This window comes from Nematostella vectensis, chromosome 5 (genome assembly GCF_932526225.1).
Source record: "Nematostella vectensis chromosome 5, jaNemVect1.1, whole genome shotgun sequence".
Taxonomy (NCBI): Eukaryota; Metazoa; Cnidaria; class Anthozoa; order Actiniaria; family Edwardsiidae; genus Nematostella; species Nematostella vectensis.
The window spans coordinates 18,541,482-18,554,221 of record NC_064038.1 but is presented as its reverse complement, the minus strand read 5'-3'; the positions used below and the strand labels follow the sequence as shown (position 1 = coordinate 18,554,221).

The following is a 12,740-nucleotide window of genomic DNA, read 5'->3' as shown; positions in this document are numbered from 1 at the left end:
TTCGTTAACAAAAAGGAAATGCCTACAGCACACGGTATTTCCAGGCGGTCACCCGTCCAAGTACTAACCGTGCCCTAATGAGCTTAACTACGGTAATCGGACGAGAACCGGTGCTTTCTCAGTGGTATGGCCGTAGACGACAGAACTGTGTAAGAAATAGATTTTATATAACACTCCTGTGAGTACTTCGGTAACAAAAAGGAAATGCCTACAGCACACGGTATTCCGAAGCGGTCACCCATCCAAGTACTTACCGCGCCCTACTGAGCTTAACTTCGGTGATCGGACGAGAACCGGTGCTTTCTCAGTGGTATGGCCGTAGACGACAGAACTGTTTAAGATCTATCTATTATATAACAGTCCTGTGAGTACCACGATAACAAAAAGGAAATGCCTACAGCACACGGTATTCCCAGGCGGTCACCCATCCAAGTACTAACCGTGCCCTACTGAGCTTAACTACGGTGATCGGACGAGAACCGGTGCTTTCTCAGTGGTATGGCCGTAGACGACAGAACTGTGTAAGAAATAGATTTTATATAACAGTCCTGTGAGTACTTTGGTAAGAAAAAGGAAATGCCTACAGCACACGGTATTCCGAAGCGGTCACCCATCCAAGTACTTACCGCGCCCTACTGAGCTTAACTTCGGTGATCGGACGAGAACCGGTGCTTTCTAAGTGGTATGGCCGTAGACGATAGAACTGTGTAAGATCTATCTATTATATAACAGTCCTGTGAGTACTTTGATGACAAAAAGGAAATGCCTACAGCACACGGTATTCCCAGGCGGTCACCCATCCAAGTACTAACCGCGCCCTACTGAGCTTAACTTCGGTGATCGGACGAGAACCGGTGCTTTCTCAGTGGTATTGCCGTAGACGACAGAACTGTGTAAGAAATATATATTATATAACAGTCCCGTGAGTACTTCGATGACAAAAAGGAAATGCCTACAGCACACGGTATTCCCAGGCGGTCACCCATCCAAGTACTAACCGCGCCCTACTGAGCTTAACTTCGGTGATCGGACGAGAACCGGTGCTTTCTCAGTGGTATGGCCGTAGACGTTAGAACAGTTTAAGATCTATCTATTATATAACAGTCCTGTGAGTACCTCGATAACAAAAAGGAAATGCCTACAGCACACGGTATTCCCAGGCGGTCACCCGTCCAAGTACTAACCGTGCCCTACTGACTTTAAGTTCTGTGATCGGACGAGAACTGGTGCTTTCTCAGTGGTATGGCCGTAAACGATAGAACTGTGTAACATCTATCTATTATATAACAGTACTGTCAGTACCTCGATAACAAAAAGGAAATGCCAACAGCACACGGTATTCCGAAGCGGTCACCCATCCAAGTACTTACCGCGCCCTACTGAGCTTAAATTCGGTGATCGGACGAGAACCGGTGCTTTCTCAGTGGTATGGCCGTAGACGACAGAACTGTGTAAGAAATATATATTATATAACAGTCCTGTGAGTACTTCGATGACAAAAAGGAAATGCCTACAGCACAAGGTATTCCCAGGCGGTCACCCATCCAAGTACTAACCGCGCCCTACTGAGCTTAACTTCGGTGATCGGACGAGAACCGGTGCTTTTTCAGTGGTATGGCCGTAGACGATAGAACTGTGTAAGATCTATCTATTATATAACAGTCCTGTTAGTACTTCGAAAACAAAAAGTAAATGCCAACAGCACACGGTATTCCCAGGCGGTCACCCATCCAAGTACTAACCGCGCCCTACTGAGCTTAACTTCGGTGATCGGACGAGAACCGGTGCTTTCTCAGTGGTATGGCCGTAGACGATAGAACTGTTTAAGATCTATCTATTATATAACAGTCCTGTGAGTACCTCGATAACAAAAAGGAAATGCCTACAGCACACGGTATTCCCAGGCGGTCACCCGTCCAACTACTAACCGTGCCCTACTGACTTTAAGTTCTGTGATCGGACGAGAACTGGTGCTTTCTCAGTGGTATGGCCGTAAACGATAGAACTGTGTAAGATCTATCTATTATATAACAGTCCTGTGAGTACTTCGATGACAAAAAGGAAATGCCTACAGCACACGGTATTCCCAGGCGGTCACCCATCCAAGTACTTACCGCGCCCTACTGAGCTTAACTTCGGTGATCGGACGAGAACCGGTGCTTTCTAAGTGGTATGGCCGTAGACGATAGAACTGTGTAAGATCTATCTATTATCTAACAGTCCTGTGAGTACTTCGATGACAAAAAGGAAATGCCTACAGCACACGGTATTCCCAGGCGGTCACCCATCCAAGTACTAACCGCGCCCTACTGAGCTTAACTTCGGTGATCGGACGAGAACCGGTGCTTTCTCAGTGGTATGGTCGTAGACGACAGAACTGTTTAAGATCTATCTATTATATAACAGTCCTGTGAGTACCTCGATAACAAAAAGGAAATGCCTACAGCACACGGTATTCCCAGGCGGTCACCCATCCAAGTACTAACCGTGCCCTACTGAGCTTAACTACGGTGATCGGACGAGAACCGGTGCTTTCTCAGTGGTATGGCCGTAGACGAGAGAACTGTTTAATATCTATCTATTATATAACAGTCCTGTGAGTACCTCGATAACAAAAAGGAAATGCCTACAGCACACGGTATTCCCAGGCGGTCACCCATCCAAGTACTAACCGTGCCCTACTGAGCTTAACTACGGTGATCGGACGAGAACCGGTGCTTTCTCAGTGGTATGGCCGTAGACGACAGAACTGTGTAAGATCTATCTATTATATAACAGTCCTGTGAGTACTTCGATGACAAAAAGGAAATGCCTACAGCACACGGTATTCCCAGGCGGTCACCCATCCAAGTACTAACCGCGCCCTACTGAGCTTAACTTCGGTGATCGGACGAGAACCGGTGCTTTCTCAGTGGTATGGCCGTAGACGACAGAACTGTGTAAGAAATATATATTATATAACAGTCCTGTGAGTACTTCGATGACAAAAAGGAAATGCCTACAGCACACGGTATTCCCAGGCGGTCACCCATCCAAGTACTAACCGCGCCCTACTGAGCTTAACTTCGGTGATCGGACGAGAACCGGTGCTTTCTCAGTGGTATGGCCGTAGACGATAGAACTGTGTAAGATCTATCTATTATATAACAGTCCTGTTAGTACTTCGAAAACAAAAAGTAAATGCCTACAGCACACGGTATTCCCAGGCGGTCACCCATCCAAGTACTAACCGCGCCCTACTGAGCTTAACTTCGGTGATCGGACGAGAACCGGTGCTTTCTCAGTGGTATGGCCGTAGACGATAGAACTGTTTAAGATCTATCTATTATATAACAGTCCTGTGAGTACCTCGATAACAAAAAGGAAATGCCTACAGCACACGGTATTCCCAGGCGGTCACCCGTCCAAGTACTAACCGTGCCATACTGACTTTAAGTTCTGTGATCGGACGAGAACTGGTGCTTTCTCAGTGGTATGGCCGTAGACGACAGAACTGTGTAAGAAATATATATTATATAACAGTCCTGTGAGTACTTCGATGACAAAAAGGAAATGCCTACAGCACACGGTATTCCCAGGCGGTCACCCATCCAAGTACTAACCGCGCCCTACTGAGCTTAACTTCGGTGATCGGACGAGAACCGGTGCTTTCTCAGTGGTATGGTCGTAGACGACAGAACTGTTTAAGATCTATCTATTATATAACAGTCCTGTGAGTACCTCGATAACAAAAAGGAAATGCCTACAGCACACGGTATTCCCAGGCGGTCACCCATCCAAGTACTAACCGTGCCCTACTGAGCTTAACTACGGTGATCGGACGAGAACCGGTGCTTTCTCAGTGGTATGGCCGTAGACGAGAGAACTGTTTAATATCTATCTATTATATAACAGTCCTGTGAGTACCTCGATAACAAAAAGGAAATGCCTACAGCACACGGTATTCCCAGGCGGTCACCCATCCAAGTACTAACCGTGCCCTACTGAGCTTAACTACGGTGATCGGACGAGAACCGGTGCTTTCTCAGTGGTATGGCCGTAGACGACAGAACTGTGTAAGATCTATCTATTATATAACAGTCCTGTGAGTACTTCGATGACAAAAAGGAAATGCCTACAGCACACGGTATTCCCAGGCGGTCACCCATCCAAGTACTAACCGCGCCCTACTGAGCTTAACTTCGGTGATCGGACGAGAACCGGTGCTTTCTCAGTGGTATGGCCGTAGACGACAGAACTGTGTAAGAAATATATATTATATAACAGTCCTGTGAGTACTTCGATGACAAAAAGGAAATGCCTACAGCACACGGTATTCCCAGGCGGTCACCCATCCAAGTACTAACCGCGCCCTACTGAGCTTAACTTCGGTGATCGGACGAGAACCGGTGCTTTCTCAGTGGTATGGCCGTAGACGATAGAACTGTGTAAGATCTATCTATTATATAACAGTCCTGTTAGTACTTCGAAAACAAAAAGTAAATGCCTACAGCACACGGTATTCCCAGGCGGTCACCCATCCAAGTACTAACCGCGCCCTACTGAGCTTAACTTCGGTGATCGGACGAGAACCGGTGCTTTCTCAGTGGTATGGCCGTAGACGATAGAACTGTTTAAGATCTATCTATTATATAACAGTCCTTTGAGTACCTCGATAACAAAAAGGAAATGCCTACAGCACACGGTATTCACAGGCGGTCACCCGTCCAAGTACTAACCGTGCCATAATGACTTTAAGTTCTGTGATCGGACGAGAACTGGTGCTTTCTCAGTGGTATGGCCGTAAACGATAGAACTGTGTAACATCTATCTATTATATAACAGTCCTGTCAGTACCTCGATAACAAAAAGGAAATGCCTACAGCACACGGTATTCCGAAGCGGTCACCCATTCAAGTACTTACCGTTTCCTAATGAGCTTAACTTCGGTGATCGGACGAGAACCGGTGCTTTCTAAGTGGTATGGCCGTAGACGATAGAACTGTGTAAGATCTATCTATTATATAACAGTCCTGTGAGTACTTCGATGACAAAAAGGAAATGCCTACAGCACACGGTATTCCCAGGCGGTCACCCATCCAAGTACTAAGCGCGCCCTACTGAGCTTAACTTCGGTGATCGGACGAGAACCGGTGCTTTCTCAGTGGTATGGTCTTAGACGACAGAACTGTTTAAGATCTATCTATTATATAACAGTCCTGTGAGTACCTCGATAACAAAAAGGAAATGCCTACAGCACACGGTATTCCCAGGCGGTCACCCATCCAAGTACTAACCGTGCCCTACTGAGCTTAACTACGGTGATCGGACGAGAACCGGTGCTTTCTCAGTGGTATGGCCGTAGACGACAGAACTGTGTAAGAAATAGATTTTATATAACAGTCCTGTGAGTACTTTGGTAACAAAAAGGAAGGGCCTACAGCACACGGTATTCCGAAGCGGTCACCCATCCAAGTACTTACCGCGCCCTACTGAGCTTAACTTCGGTGATCGGACGAGAACCGGTGCTTTCTAAGTGGTATGGCCGTAGACGATAGAACTGTGTAAGATCTATCTATTATATAACAGTCCTGTGAGTACTTCGATGACAAAAAGGAAATGCCTACAGCACACGGTATTCCCAGGCGGTCACCCATCCAAGTACTAACCGCGCCCTACTGAGCTTAACTTTGGTGATCGGACGAGAACCGGTGCTTTCTCAGTGGTATGGCCGTAGACGACAGAACTGTGTAAGAAATATATATTATATAACAGTCCTGTGAGTACTTCGATGACAAAAAGGAAATGCCTACAGCACACGGTATTCCCAGGCGGTCACCCATCCAAGTACTAACCGCGCCCTACTGAGCTTAACTTCGGTGATCGGACGAGAACCGGTGCTTTCTCAGTGGTATGGTCGTAGACGACAGAACTGTTTAAGATCTATCTATTATATAACAGTCCTGTGAGTACCTCGATAACAAAAAGGAAATGCCTACAGCACACGGTATTCCCAGGCGGTCACCCATCCAAGTACTAACCGTGCCCTACTGAGCTTAACTACGGTGATCGGACGAGAACCGGTGCTTTCTCAGTGGTATGGCCGTAGACGACAGAACTGTGTAAGAAATAGATTTTATATAACAGTCCTGTGAGTACTTTGGTAACAAAAAGGAAATGCCTACAGCACACGGTATTCCGAAGCAGTCACCCATGCAAGTACTTACCGCGCCCTACTGAGCTTAACTTCGGTGATCGGACGAGAACCGGTGCTTTCTAAGTGGTATGGCCGTAGACGACAGAACTGTGTAAGAAATATATATTATATAACAGTCCTGTGAGTACTTCGATGACAAAAAGGAAATGCCTACAGCACACGGTATTCCCAGGCGGTCACCCATCCAAGTACTAACCGCGCCCTACTGAGCTTAACTTCGGTGATCGGACGAGAACCGGTGCTTTCTCAGTGGTATGGCCGTAGACGATAGAACTGTGTAAGATCTATCTATTATATAACAGTCCTGTTAGTACTTCGAAAACAAAAAGTAAATGCCTACAGCACACGGTATTCCCAGGCGGTCACCCATCCAAGTACTAACCGCGCCCTACTGAGCTTAACTTCGGTGATCGGACGAGAACCGGTGCTTTCTCAGTGGTATGGCCGTAGACGATAGAACTGTTTAAGACCTATCTATTATATAACAGTCCTGTGAGTACCTCGATAACAAAAAGGAAATGCCTACAGCACACGGTATTCCCAGGCGGTCACCCGTCCAAGTACTAACCGTGCCATACTGACTTTAAGTTCTGTGATCGGACGAGAACTGGTGCTTTCTCAGTGGTATGGCCGTAAACGATAGAACTGTGTAACATCTATCTATTATATAACAGTCCTGTCAGTACCTCGATAACAAAAAGGAAATGCCTACAGCACACGGTATTCCGAAGCGGTCACCCATCCAAGTACTTACCGCGCCCTACTGAGCTTAACTTCGGTGATCGGACGAGAACCGGTGCTTTCTAAGTGGTATGGCCGTAGATGATAGAACTGTGTAAGATCTATCTATTATATAACAGTCCTGTGAGTACTTCGATGACAAAAAGGAAATGCCTACAGCACACGGTATTCCCAGGCGGTCACCCATCCAAGTACTAACCGCGCCCTACTGAGCTTACATTCGGTGATCGGACAAGAACCGGTGCTTTCTCAGTGGTATGGCCGTAGACGATAGAACTGTTTAAGATCTATCTATTATATAACAGTCCTGTGAGTACCTCGATGACAAAAAGGAAATGCCTACAGCACACGGTATTCCCAGGCGGTCACCCATCCAAGTACTAACCGTGCCCTACTGAGCTTAACTTCGGTGATCGGACGAGAACCGGTGCTTTCTCAGTGGTATGGCCGTAGACGACAGAACTGTGTAAGAAATATATATTATATAACAGTTCCTGTGAGTACTTCGATGATAAAAAGGAAATGCCTACAGCACACGGTATTCCCAGGCGGTCACCCATCCAAGTACTAACCGCGCCCTACTGAGCTTAACTTCGGTGATTGGACGAGAACCGGTGCTTTCTCAGTGGTATGACGTAGACGATAGAACTGTGTAAGATCTATCTATTATATAACAGTCCTGTTAGTACTTCGAAAACAAAAAGTAAATGCCTACAGCACACGGTATTCCCAGGTGGTCACCCATCCAAGTACTAACCGCGCCCTACTGAGCTTAACTTCGGTGATCGGACGAGAACCGGTGCTTTCTCAGTGGTATGGTCGTAGACGACAGAACTGTTTAAGATCTATCTATTATATAACAGTCCTGTGAGTACCTCGATAACAAAAAGGAAATGCCTACAGCACACGGTATTCCCAGGCGGTCACCCATCCAAGTACTAACCGTGCCCTACTGAGCTTAACTACGGTGATCGGACGAGAACCGGTGCTTTCTCAGTGGTATGGCCGTAGACGACAGAACTGTGTAAGAAATAGATTTTATATAACAGTCCTGTGAGTACTTTGGTAACAAAAAGGAAATGCCTACAGCACACGGTATTCCGAAGCATTCACCCATGCAAGTACTTACCGCGCCCTACTGAGCTTAACTTCGGTGATCGGACGAGAACCGGTGCTTTCTAAGTGGTATGGCCGTAGACGACAGAACTGTGTAAGAAATATATATTATATAACAGTCCTGTGAGTACTTCGATGACAAAAAGGAAATGCCTACAGCACACGGTATTCCCAGGCGGTCACCCATCCAAGTACTAACCGCGCCCTACTGAGCTTAACTTCGGTGATCGGACGAGAACCGGTGCTTTCTCAGTGGTATGGCCGTAGACGATAGAACTGTGTAAGATCTATCTATTATATAACAGTCCTGTTAGTACTTCGAAAACAAAAAGTAAATGCCTACAGCACACGGTATTCCCAGGCGGTCACCCATCCAAGTACTAACCGCGCCCTACTGAGCTTAACTTCGGTGATCGGACGAGAACCGGTGCTTTCTCAGTGGTATGGCCGTAGACGATAGAACTGTTTAAGACCTATCTATTATATAACAGTCCTGTGAGTACCTCGATAACAAAAAGGAAATGCCTACAGCACACGGTATTCCCAGGCGGTCACCCGTCCAAGTACTAACCGTGCCATACTGACTTTAAGTTCTGTGATCGGACGAGAACTGGTGCTTTCTCAGTGGTATGGCCGTAAACGATAGAACTGTGTAACATCTATCTATTATATAACAGTCCTGTCAGTACCTCGATAACAAAAAGGAAATGCCTACAGCACACGGTATTCCGAAGCGGTCACCCATCCAAGTACTTACCGCGCCCTACTGAGCTTAACTTCGGTGATCGGACGAGAACCGGTGCTTTCTAAGTGGTATGGCCGTAGATGATAGAACTGTGTAAGATCTATCTATTATATAACAGTCCTGTGAGTACTTCGATGACAAAAAGGAAATGCCTACAGCACACGGTATTCCCAGGCGGTCACCCATCCAAGTACTAACCGCGCCCTACTGAGCTTACATTCGGTGATCGGACGAGAACCGGTGCTTTCTCAGTGGTATGGCCGTAGACGATAGAACTGTTTAAGATCTATCTATTATATAACAGTCCTGTGAGTACCTCGATGACAAAAAGGAAATGCCTACAGCACACGGTATTCCCAGGCGGTCACCCATCCAAGTACTAACCGTGCCCTACTGAGCTTAACTTCGGTGATCGGACGAGAACCGGTGCTTTCTCAGTGGTATGGCCGTAGACGACAGAACTGTGTAAGAAATATATATTATATAACAGTTCCTGTGAGTACTTCGATGATAAAAAGGAAATGCCTACAGCACACGGTATTCCCAGGCGGTCACCCATCCAAGTACTAACCGCGCCCTACTGAGCTTAACTTCGGTGATTGGACGAGAACCGGTGCTTTCTCAGTGGTATGACGTAGACGATAGAACTGTGTAAGATCTATCTATTATATAACAGTCCTGTTAGTACTTCGAAAACAAAAAGTAAATGCCTACAGCACACGGTATTCCCAGGTGGTCACCCATCCAAGTACTAACCGCGCCCTACTGAGCTTAACTTTGGTGATCGGACGAGAACCGGTGCTTTCTCAGTGGTATGGCCGTAGACGATAGAACTGTTTAAGATCTATCTATTATATAACAGTCCTGTGAGTACCTCGATAACAAAATGGAAATGCCTACAGCACACGGTATTCCCAGGCGCTCACCCGTCCAAGTACTAACCGTGCCCTACTGAGCTTAACTACGGTGATCGGACGAGAACCGGTGCTTTCTCAGTGGTATGGCCGTAGACGACAGAACTGTGTAAGAAATAGATTTGATATAACAGTCCTGTGAGTACTTCGGTAACAAAAAGGAAATGCCTACAGCACACGGTATTCCGAAGCGGTCACCCATCCAAGTACTAACCGTGCCCTTCTGAGCTTAACTACGGTGATCGGACGAGAACCGGTGCTTTCTCAGTGGTATGGCCGTAGACGACAGAACTGTGTAAGAAATAGATTTTATATAACAGTCCTGTGAGTACTTCGTTAACAAAAAGGAAATGCCTACAGCACACGGTATTTCCAGGCGGTCACCCGTCCAAGTACTAACCGTGCCCTAATGAGCTTAACTACGGTAATCGGACGAGAACCGGTGCTTTCTCAGTGGTATGGCCGTAGACGACAGAACTGTGTAAGAAATAGATTTTATATAACACTCCTGTGAGTACTTCGGTAACAAAAAGGAAATGCCTACAGCACACGGTATTCCGAAGCGATCACCCATCCAAGTACTTACCGCGCCCTACTGAGCTTAACTTCGGTGATCGGACGAGAACCGGTGCTTTCTCAGTGGTATGGCCGTAGACGACAGAACTGTTTAAGATCTATCTATTATATAACAGTCCTGTGAGTACCACGATAACAAAAAGGAAATGCCTACAGCACACGGTATTCCCAGGCGGTCACCCATCCAAGTACTAACCGTGCCCTACTGAGCTTAACTACGGTGATCGGACGAGAACCGGTGCTTTCTCAGTGGTATGGCCGTAGACGACAGAACTGTGTAAGAAATAGATTTTATATAACAGTCCTGTGAGTACTTTGGTAACAAAAAGGAAATGCCTACAGCACACGGTATTCCGAAGCGGTCACCCATCCAAGTACTTACCGCGCCCTACTGAGCTTAACTTCGGTGATCGGACGAGAACCGGTGCTTTCTAAGTGGTATGGCTGTAGACGATAGAACTGTGTAAGATCTATCTATTATATAACAGTCCTGTGAGTACTTCGATGACAAAAAGGAAATGCCTACAGCACACGGTATTCCCAGGCGGTCACCCATCCAAGTACTAACCGCGCCCTACTGAACTTAACTTCGGTGATCGGACGAGAACCGGTGCTTTCTAAGTGGTATGGCCGTAGACGACAGAACTGTGTAAGAAATATATATCATATAACAGTCCCGTGAGTACTTCGATGACAAAAAGGAAATGCCTACAGCACACGGTATTTTTAGGCGGTCACCCATCCAAGTACTAACCGCGCCCTACTGAGCTTAACTTCGGTGATCGGACGAGAACCCTTGCTTTCTCAGTGGTATGGCCGTAGACGTTAGAACAGTTTAAGATCTATCTATTATATAACAGTCCTGTGAGTACCTCGATAACAAAAAGGAAATGCCTACAGCACACGGTATTCCCAGGCGGTCACCCGTCCAAGTACTAACCGTGCCCTACTGACTTTAAGTTTAAGGAAATGCCAACAGCACACGGTATTCCGAAGCGGTCACCCATCCAAGTACTTACCGCGCCCTACTGAGCTTAAATTCGGTGATCGGACGAGAACCGGTGCTTTCTCAGTGGTATGGCCGTAGACGACAGAACTGTGTAAGAAATATATATTATATAACAGTCCTGTGAGTACTTCGATGACAAAAAGGAAATGCCTACAGCACACGGTATTCCCAGGCGGTCACCCATCCAAGTACTAACCGCGCCCTACTGAGCTTAACTTCGGTGATCGGACGAGAACCGGTGCTTTTTCAGTGGTATGGCCGTAGACGATAGAACTGTGTAAGATCTATCTATTATATAACAGTCCTGTTAGTACTTCGAAAACAAAAAGTAAATGCCTACAGCACACGGTATTCCCAGGCGGTCACCCATCCAAGTACTAACCGCGCCCTACTGAGCTTAACTTCGGTGATCGGACGAGAACCGGTGCTTTCTCAGTGGTATGGCCGTAGACGATAGAACTGTTTAAGATCTATCTATTATATAACAGTCCTGTGAGTACCTCGATAACAAAAAGGAAATGCCTACAGCACACTGTATTCCCAGGCGGTCACCCATCCAAGTACTAACCGTGCCCTACTGAGCTTAACTACGGTGATCGGACGAGAACCGGTGCTTTCTCAGTGGTATGGCCGTAGACGACAGAACTGTGTAAGAAATAGATTTTATATAACAGTCCTGTGAGTACTTCGGTAACAAAAAGGAAATGCCTACAGCACACGGTATTCCGAAGCGGTCACCCATCCAAGTACTTACCGCGCCCTACTGAGCTTAACGTCGGTGATCGGACGAGAACCGGTGCTTTCTCAGTGGTATGGCCGTAGACGACAGAACTGTTTAAGATCTATCTATTATATAACAGTCCTGTGAGTACCACGATAACAAAAAGAAAATGCCTACAGCACACGGTATTCTCAGGCGGTCACCCATCCAAGTACTAACCGTGCCCTAATGAGCTTAACTACGGTGATCGGACGAGAACCGGTGCTTTCTCAGTGGTATGGCCGTAGACGACAGAACTGTGTAAGAAATATATATTATATAACAGTCCTGTGAGTACTTCGAAAACAAAAAGTAAATGCCTACAGCACACGGTATTCCCAGGCGGTCACCCATCCAAGTACTAACCGCGCCCTACTGAGCTTAACTTCGGTGATCGGACGAGAACCGGTGCTTTCTCAGTGGTATGGCCGTAGACGTTAGAACAGTTTAAGATCTATCTATTATATAACAGTCCTGTGAGTACCTCGATAACAAAAAGGAAATGCCTACAGCACACGGTATTCCGAAGCGGTCACCCATCCAAGTACTTACCGCGCCCTACTGAGCTTAACTTCGGTGATCGGACGAGAACCGGTGCTTTCTAAGTGGTATGGCCTTAGACGATAGAACTGTGTAAGATCTATCTATTATATAACAGTCCTGTGAGTACTTCGATGACAAAA

General features: G+C 46.5%; 60 non-coding genes and 8 pseudogenes across 60 annotated transcripts; all 68 read right to left on the bottom strand.

Moving 5' to 3' along the window:
- Window positions 1-19: 19 nt before the first annotated feature.
- Window positions 20-138, bottom strand: LOC125566346. The gene has a single exon (XR_007311353.1). It is a non-coding gene; the product is annotated as a 5S ribosomal RNA (ribosomal RNA).
- Window positions 139-205: 67 nt separating this feature from the next.
- LOC125564405 lies at window positions 206-324 on the bottom strand. Its single transcript, XR_007309423.1, has one exon. It is a non-coding gene; the product is annotated as a 5S ribosomal RNA (ribosomal RNA).
- A 67-nt stretch (window positions 325-391) lies between these two features.
- Window positions 392-510, bottom strand: LOC125563377. The gene has a single exon (XR_007308395.1). It is a non-coding gene; the product is annotated as a 5S ribosomal RNA (ribosomal RNA).
- A 67-nt stretch (window positions 511-577) lies between these two features.
- LOC125565534 lies at window positions 578-696 on the bottom strand. Its single transcript, XR_007310546.1, has one exon. It is a non-coding gene; the product is annotated as a 5S ribosomal RNA (ribosomal RNA).
- Window positions 697-763: 67 nt separating this feature from the next.
- On the bottom strand, window positions 764-882 carry LOC125563548. The gene has a single exon (XR_007308567.1). It is a non-coding gene; the product is annotated as a 5S ribosomal RNA (ribosomal RNA).
- A 67-nt stretch (window positions 883-949) lies between these two features.
- LOC125565386 lies at window positions 950-1,068 on the bottom strand. Its single transcript, XR_007310399.1, has one exon. It is a non-coding gene; the product is annotated as a 5S ribosomal RNA (ribosomal RNA).
- Window positions 1,069-1,135: 67 nt separating this feature from the next.
- LOC125566685 lies at window positions 1,136-1,254 on the bottom strand (annotated as a pseudogene).
- Window positions 1,255-1,321: 67 nt separating this feature from the next.
- LOC125566075 lies at window positions 1,322-1,440 on the bottom strand. Its single transcript, XR_007311082.1, has one exon. It is a non-coding gene; the product is annotated as a 5S ribosomal RNA (ribosomal RNA).
- Window positions 1,441-1,507: 67 nt separating this feature from the next.
- LOC125563641 lies at window positions 1,508-1,626 on the bottom strand. Its single transcript, XR_007308660.1, has one exon. It is a non-coding gene; the product is annotated as a 5S ribosomal RNA (ribosomal RNA).
- Window positions 1,627-1,693: 67 nt separating this feature from the next.
- On the bottom strand, window positions 1,694-1,812 carry LOC125563680. Its single transcript, XR_007308700.1, has one exon. It is a non-coding gene; the product is annotated as a 5S ribosomal RNA (ribosomal RNA).
- Window positions 1,813-1,879: 67 nt separating this feature from the next.
- On the bottom strand, window positions 1,880-1,998 carry LOC125566819 (annotated as a pseudogene).
- Window positions 1,999-2,065: 67 nt separating this feature from the next.
- LOC125564535 lies at window positions 2,066-2,184 on the bottom strand. Its single transcript, XR_007309554.1, has one exon. It is a non-coding gene; the product is annotated as a 5S ribosomal RNA (ribosomal RNA).
- A 67-nt stretch (window positions 2,185-2,251) lies between these two features.
- On the bottom strand, window positions 2,252-2,370 carry LOC125563854. The gene has a single exon (XR_007308873.1). It is a non-coding gene; the product is annotated as a 5S ribosomal RNA (ribosomal RNA).
- A 67-nt stretch (window positions 2,371-2,437) lies between these two features.
- On the bottom strand, window positions 2,438-2,556 carry LOC125563376. Its single transcript, XR_007308394.1, has one exon. It is a non-coding gene; the product is annotated as a 5S ribosomal RNA (ribosomal RNA).
- A 67-nt stretch (window positions 2,557-2,623) lies between these two features.
- On the bottom strand, window positions 2,624-2,742 carry LOC125563375. Its single transcript, XR_007308393.1, has one exon. It is a non-coding gene; the product is annotated as a 5S ribosomal RNA (ribosomal RNA).
- A 67-nt stretch (window positions 2,743-2,809) lies between these two features.
- LOC125565375 lies at window positions 2,810-2,928 on the bottom strand. Its single transcript, XR_007310388.1, has one exon. It is a non-coding gene; the product is annotated as a 5S ribosomal RNA (ribosomal RNA).
- Window positions 2,929-2,995: 67 nt separating this feature from the next.
- LOC125565364 lies at window positions 2,996-3,114 on the bottom strand. Its single transcript, XR_007310378.1, has one exon. It is a non-coding gene; the product is annotated as a 5S ribosomal RNA (ribosomal RNA).
- Window positions 3,115-3,181: 67 nt separating this feature from the next.
- LOC125565353 lies at window positions 3,182-3,300 on the bottom strand. Its single transcript, XR_007310367.1, has one exon. It is a non-coding gene; the product is annotated as a 5S ribosomal RNA (ribosomal RNA).
- A 67-nt stretch (window positions 3,301-3,367) lies between these two features.
- Window positions 3,368-3,486, bottom strand: LOC125566873 (annotated as a pseudogene).
- A 67-nt stretch (window positions 3,487-3,553) lies between these two features.
- LOC125563853 lies at window positions 3,554-3,672 on the bottom strand. The gene has a single exon (XR_007308872.1). It is a non-coding gene; the product is annotated as a 5S ribosomal RNA (ribosomal RNA).
- Window positions 3,673-3,739: 67 nt separating this feature from the next.
- LOC125563374 lies at window positions 3,740-3,858 on the bottom strand. Its single transcript, XR_007308392.1, has one exon. It is a non-coding gene; the product is annotated as a 5S ribosomal RNA (ribosomal RNA).
- Window positions 3,859-3,925: 67 nt separating this feature from the next.
- On the bottom strand, window positions 3,926-4,044 carry LOC125563373. The gene has a single exon (XR_007308391.1). It is a non-coding gene; the product is annotated as a 5S ribosomal RNA (ribosomal RNA).
- A 67-nt stretch (window positions 4,045-4,111) lies between these two features.
- LOC125565342 lies at window positions 4,112-4,230 on the bottom strand. The gene has a single exon (XR_007310356.1). It is a non-coding gene; the product is annotated as a 5S ribosomal RNA (ribosomal RNA).
- Window positions 4,231-4,297: 67 nt separating this feature from the next.
- Window positions 4,298-4,416, bottom strand: LOC125565331. Its single transcript, XR_007310345.1, has one exon. It is a non-coding gene; the product is annotated as a 5S ribosomal RNA (ribosomal RNA).
- Window positions 4,417-4,483: 67 nt separating this feature from the next.
- LOC125565320 lies at window positions 4,484-4,602 on the bottom strand. The gene has a single exon (XR_007310334.1). It is a non-coding gene; the product is annotated as a 5S ribosomal RNA (ribosomal RNA).
- Window positions 4,603-4,669: 67 nt separating this feature from the next.
- Window positions 4,670-4,788, bottom strand: LOC125567092 (annotated as a pseudogene).
- Window positions 4,789-4,855: 67 nt separating this feature from the next.
- On the bottom strand, window positions 4,856-4,974 carry LOC125566804 (annotated as a pseudogene).
- A 67-nt stretch (window positions 4,975-5,041) lies between these two features.
- Window positions 5,042-5,160, bottom strand: LOC125566023. Its single transcript, XR_007311031.1, has one exon. It is a non-coding gene; the product is annotated as a 5S ribosomal RNA (ribosomal RNA).
- A 67-nt stretch (window positions 5,161-5,227) lies between these two features.
- On the bottom strand, window positions 5,228-5,346 carry LOC125563372. The gene has a single exon (XR_007308390.1). It is a non-coding gene; the product is annotated as a 5S ribosomal RNA (ribosomal RNA).
- A 67-nt stretch (window positions 5,347-5,413) lies between these two features.
- Window positions 5,414-5,532, bottom strand: LOC125565043. Its single transcript, XR_007310061.1, has one exon. It is a non-coding gene; the product is annotated as a 5S ribosomal RNA (ribosomal RNA).
- Window positions 5,533-5,599: 67 nt separating this feature from the next.
- On the bottom strand, window positions 5,600-5,718 carry LOC125563691. Its single transcript, XR_007308711.1, has one exon. It is a non-coding gene; the product is annotated as a 5S ribosomal RNA (ribosomal RNA).
- A 67-nt stretch (window positions 5,719-5,785) lies between these two features.
- Window positions 5,786-5,904, bottom strand: LOC125563852. Its single transcript, XR_007308871.1, has one exon. It is a non-coding gene; the product is annotated as a 5S ribosomal RNA (ribosomal RNA).
- Window positions 5,905-5,971: 67 nt separating this feature from the next.
- Window positions 5,972-6,090, bottom strand: LOC125563371. Its single transcript, XR_007308389.1, has one exon. It is a non-coding gene; the product is annotated as a 5S ribosomal RNA (ribosomal RNA).
- Window positions 6,091-6,157: 67 nt separating this feature from the next.
- Window positions 6,158-6,276, bottom strand: LOC125566299. Its single transcript, XR_007311306.1, has one exon. It is a non-coding gene; the product is annotated as a 5S ribosomal RNA (ribosomal RNA).
- A 67-nt stretch (window positions 6,277-6,343) lies between these two features.
- LOC125565309 lies at window positions 6,344-6,462 on the bottom strand. Its single transcript, XR_007310323.1, has one exon. It is a non-coding gene; the product is annotated as a 5S ribosomal RNA (ribosomal RNA).
- Window positions 6,463-6,529: 67 nt separating this feature from the next.
- LOC125565297 lies at window positions 6,530-6,648 on the bottom strand. Its single transcript, XR_007310312.1, has one exon. It is a non-coding gene; the product is annotated as a 5S ribosomal RNA (ribosomal RNA).
- A 67-nt stretch (window positions 6,649-6,715) lies between these two features.
- On the bottom strand, window positions 6,716-6,834 carry LOC125566944 (annotated as a pseudogene).
- Window positions 6,835-6,901: 67 nt separating this feature from the next.
- On the bottom strand, window positions 6,902-7,020 carry LOC125565953. Its single transcript, XR_007310961.1, has one exon. It is a non-coding gene; the product is annotated as a 5S ribosomal RNA (ribosomal RNA).
- A 67-nt stretch (window positions 7,021-7,087) lies between these two features.
- LOC125565973 lies at window positions 7,088-7,206 on the bottom strand. Its single transcript, XR_007310981.1, has one exon. It is a non-coding gene; the product is annotated as a 5S ribosomal RNA (ribosomal RNA).
- A 67-nt stretch (window positions 7,207-7,273) lies between these two features.
- LOC125564400 lies at window positions 7,274-7,392 on the bottom strand. Its single transcript, XR_007309419.1, has one exon. It is a non-coding gene; the product is annotated as a 5S ribosomal RNA (ribosomal RNA).
- A 68-nt stretch (window positions 7,393-7,460) lies between these two features.
- LOC125566304 lies at window positions 7,461-7,578 on the bottom strand. Its single transcript, XR_007311311.1, has one exon. It is a non-coding gene; the product is annotated as a 5S ribosomal RNA (ribosomal RNA).
- Window positions 7,579-7,645: 67 nt separating this feature from the next.
- Window positions 7,646-7,764, bottom strand: LOC125563729. Its single transcript, XR_007308749.1, has one exon. It is a non-coding gene; the product is annotated as a 5S ribosomal RNA (ribosomal RNA).
- Window positions 7,765-7,831: 67 nt separating this feature from the next.
- LOC125563370 lies at window positions 7,832-7,950 on the bottom strand. The gene has a single exon (XR_007308388.1). It is a non-coding gene; the product is annotated as a 5S ribosomal RNA (ribosomal RNA).
- A 67-nt stretch (window positions 7,951-8,017) lies between these two features.
- Window positions 8,018-8,136, bottom strand: LOC125566723 (annotated as a pseudogene).
- Window positions 8,137-8,203: 67 nt separating this feature from the next.
- On the bottom strand, window positions 8,204-8,322 carry LOC125565285. The gene has a single exon (XR_007310300.1). It is a non-coding gene; the product is annotated as a 5S ribosomal RNA (ribosomal RNA).
- A 67-nt stretch (window positions 8,323-8,389) lies between these two features.
- LOC125565274 lies at window positions 8,390-8,508 on the bottom strand. Its single transcript, XR_007310289.1, has one exon. It is a non-coding gene; the product is annotated as a 5S ribosomal RNA (ribosomal RNA).
- Window positions 8,509-8,575: 67 nt separating this feature from the next.
- LOC125566942 lies at window positions 8,576-8,694 on the bottom strand (annotated as a pseudogene).
- Window positions 8,695-8,761: 67 nt separating this feature from the next.
- Window positions 8,762-8,880, bottom strand: LOC125565952. The gene has a single exon (XR_007310960.1). It is a non-coding gene; the product is annotated as a 5S ribosomal RNA (ribosomal RNA).
- Window positions 8,881-8,947: 67 nt separating this feature from the next.
- LOC125565135 lies at window positions 8,948-9,066 on the bottom strand. The gene has a single exon (XR_007310152.1). It is a non-coding gene; the product is annotated as a 5S ribosomal RNA (ribosomal RNA).
- A 67-nt stretch (window positions 9,067-9,133) lies between these two features.
- LOC125564285 lies at window positions 9,134-9,252 on the bottom strand. Its single transcript, XR_007309304.1, has one exon. It is a non-coding gene; the product is annotated as a 5S ribosomal RNA (ribosomal RNA).
- Window positions 9,253-9,320: 68 nt separating this feature from the next.
- LOC125566303 lies at window positions 9,321-9,438 on the bottom strand. Its single transcript, XR_007311310.1, has one exon. It is a non-coding gene; the product is annotated as a 5S ribosomal RNA (ribosomal RNA).
- A 67-nt stretch (window positions 9,439-9,505) lies between these two features.
- Window positions 9,506-9,624, bottom strand: LOC125563614. The gene has a single exon (XR_007308633.1). It is a non-coding gene; the product is annotated as a 5S ribosomal RNA (ribosomal RNA).
- A 67-nt stretch (window positions 9,625-9,691) lies between these two features.
- LOC125565747 lies at window positions 9,692-9,810 on the bottom strand. The gene has a single exon (XR_007310758.1). It is a non-coding gene; the product is annotated as a 5S ribosomal RNA (ribosomal RNA).
- A 67-nt stretch (window positions 9,811-9,877) lies between these two features.
- Window positions 9,878-9,996, bottom strand: LOC125564762. Its single transcript, XR_007309782.1, has one exon. It is a non-coding gene; the product is annotated as a 5S ribosomal RNA (ribosomal RNA).
- Window positions 9,997-10,063: 67 nt separating this feature from the next.
- Window positions 10,064-10,182, bottom strand: LOC125566345. Its single transcript, XR_007311352.1, has one exon. It is a non-coding gene; the product is annotated as a 5S ribosomal RNA (ribosomal RNA).
- Window positions 10,183-10,249: 67 nt separating this feature from the next.
- LOC125565065 lies at window positions 10,250-10,368 on the bottom strand. The gene has a single exon (XR_007310083.1). It is a non-coding gene; the product is annotated as a 5S ribosomal RNA (ribosomal RNA).
- Window positions 10,369-10,435: 67 nt separating this feature from the next.
- Window positions 10,436-10,554, bottom strand: LOC125563369. The gene has a single exon (XR_007308387.1). It is a non-coding gene; the product is annotated as a 5S ribosomal RNA (ribosomal RNA).
- A 67-nt stretch (window positions 10,555-10,621) lies between these two features.
- LOC125565707 lies at window positions 10,622-10,740 on the bottom strand. Its single transcript, XR_007310718.1, has one exon. It is a non-coding gene; the product is annotated as a 5S ribosomal RNA (ribosomal RNA).
- Window positions 10,741-10,807: 67 nt separating this feature from the next.
- Window positions 10,808-10,926, bottom strand: LOC125564773. Its single transcript, XR_007309792.1, has one exon. It is a non-coding gene; the product is annotated as a 5S ribosomal RNA (ribosomal RNA).
- Window positions 10,927-10,993: 67 nt separating this feature from the next.
- Window positions 10,994-11,112, bottom strand: LOC125566274. The gene has a single exon (XR_007311281.1). It is a non-coding gene; the product is annotated as a 5S ribosomal RNA (ribosomal RNA).
- A 146-nt stretch (window positions 11,113-11,258) lies between these two features.
- Window positions 11,259-11,377, bottom strand: LOC125566074. Its single transcript, XR_007311081.1, has one exon. It is a non-coding gene; the product is annotated as a 5S ribosomal RNA (ribosomal RNA).
- A 67-nt stretch (window positions 11,378-11,444) lies between these two features.
- LOC125563939 lies at window positions 11,445-11,563 on the bottom strand. The gene has a single exon (XR_007308958.1). It is a non-coding gene; the product is annotated as a 5S ribosomal RNA (ribosomal RNA).
- Window positions 11,564-11,630: 67 nt separating this feature from the next.
- Window positions 11,631-11,749, bottom strand: LOC125565263. The gene has a single exon (XR_007310278.1). It is a non-coding gene; the product is annotated as a 5S ribosomal RNA (ribosomal RNA).
- A 67-nt stretch (window positions 11,750-11,816) lies between these two features.
- Window positions 11,817-11,935, bottom strand: LOC125564768. The gene has a single exon (XR_007309788.1). It is a non-coding gene; the product is annotated as a 5S ribosomal RNA (ribosomal RNA).
- Window positions 11,936-12,002: 67 nt separating this feature from the next.
- LOC125565016 lies at window positions 12,003-12,121 on the bottom strand. The gene has a single exon (XR_007310034.1). It is a non-coding gene; the product is annotated as a 5S ribosomal RNA (ribosomal RNA).
- A 67-nt stretch (window positions 12,122-12,188) lies between these two features.
- On the bottom strand, window positions 12,189-12,307 carry LOC125564723. Its single transcript, XR_007309742.1, has one exon. It is a non-coding gene; the product is annotated as a 5S ribosomal RNA (ribosomal RNA).
- A 67-nt stretch (window positions 12,308-12,374) lies between these two features.
- On the bottom strand, window positions 12,375-12,493 carry LOC125565252. The gene has a single exon (XR_007310267.1). It is a non-coding gene; the product is annotated as a 5S ribosomal RNA (ribosomal RNA).
- Window positions 12,494-12,560: 67 nt separating this feature from the next.
- Window positions 12,561-12,679, bottom strand: LOC125566273. Its single transcript, XR_007311280.1, has one exon. It is a non-coding gene; the product is annotated as a 5S ribosomal RNA (ribosomal RNA).
- Window positions 12,680-12,740: the final 61 nt, after the last annotated feature.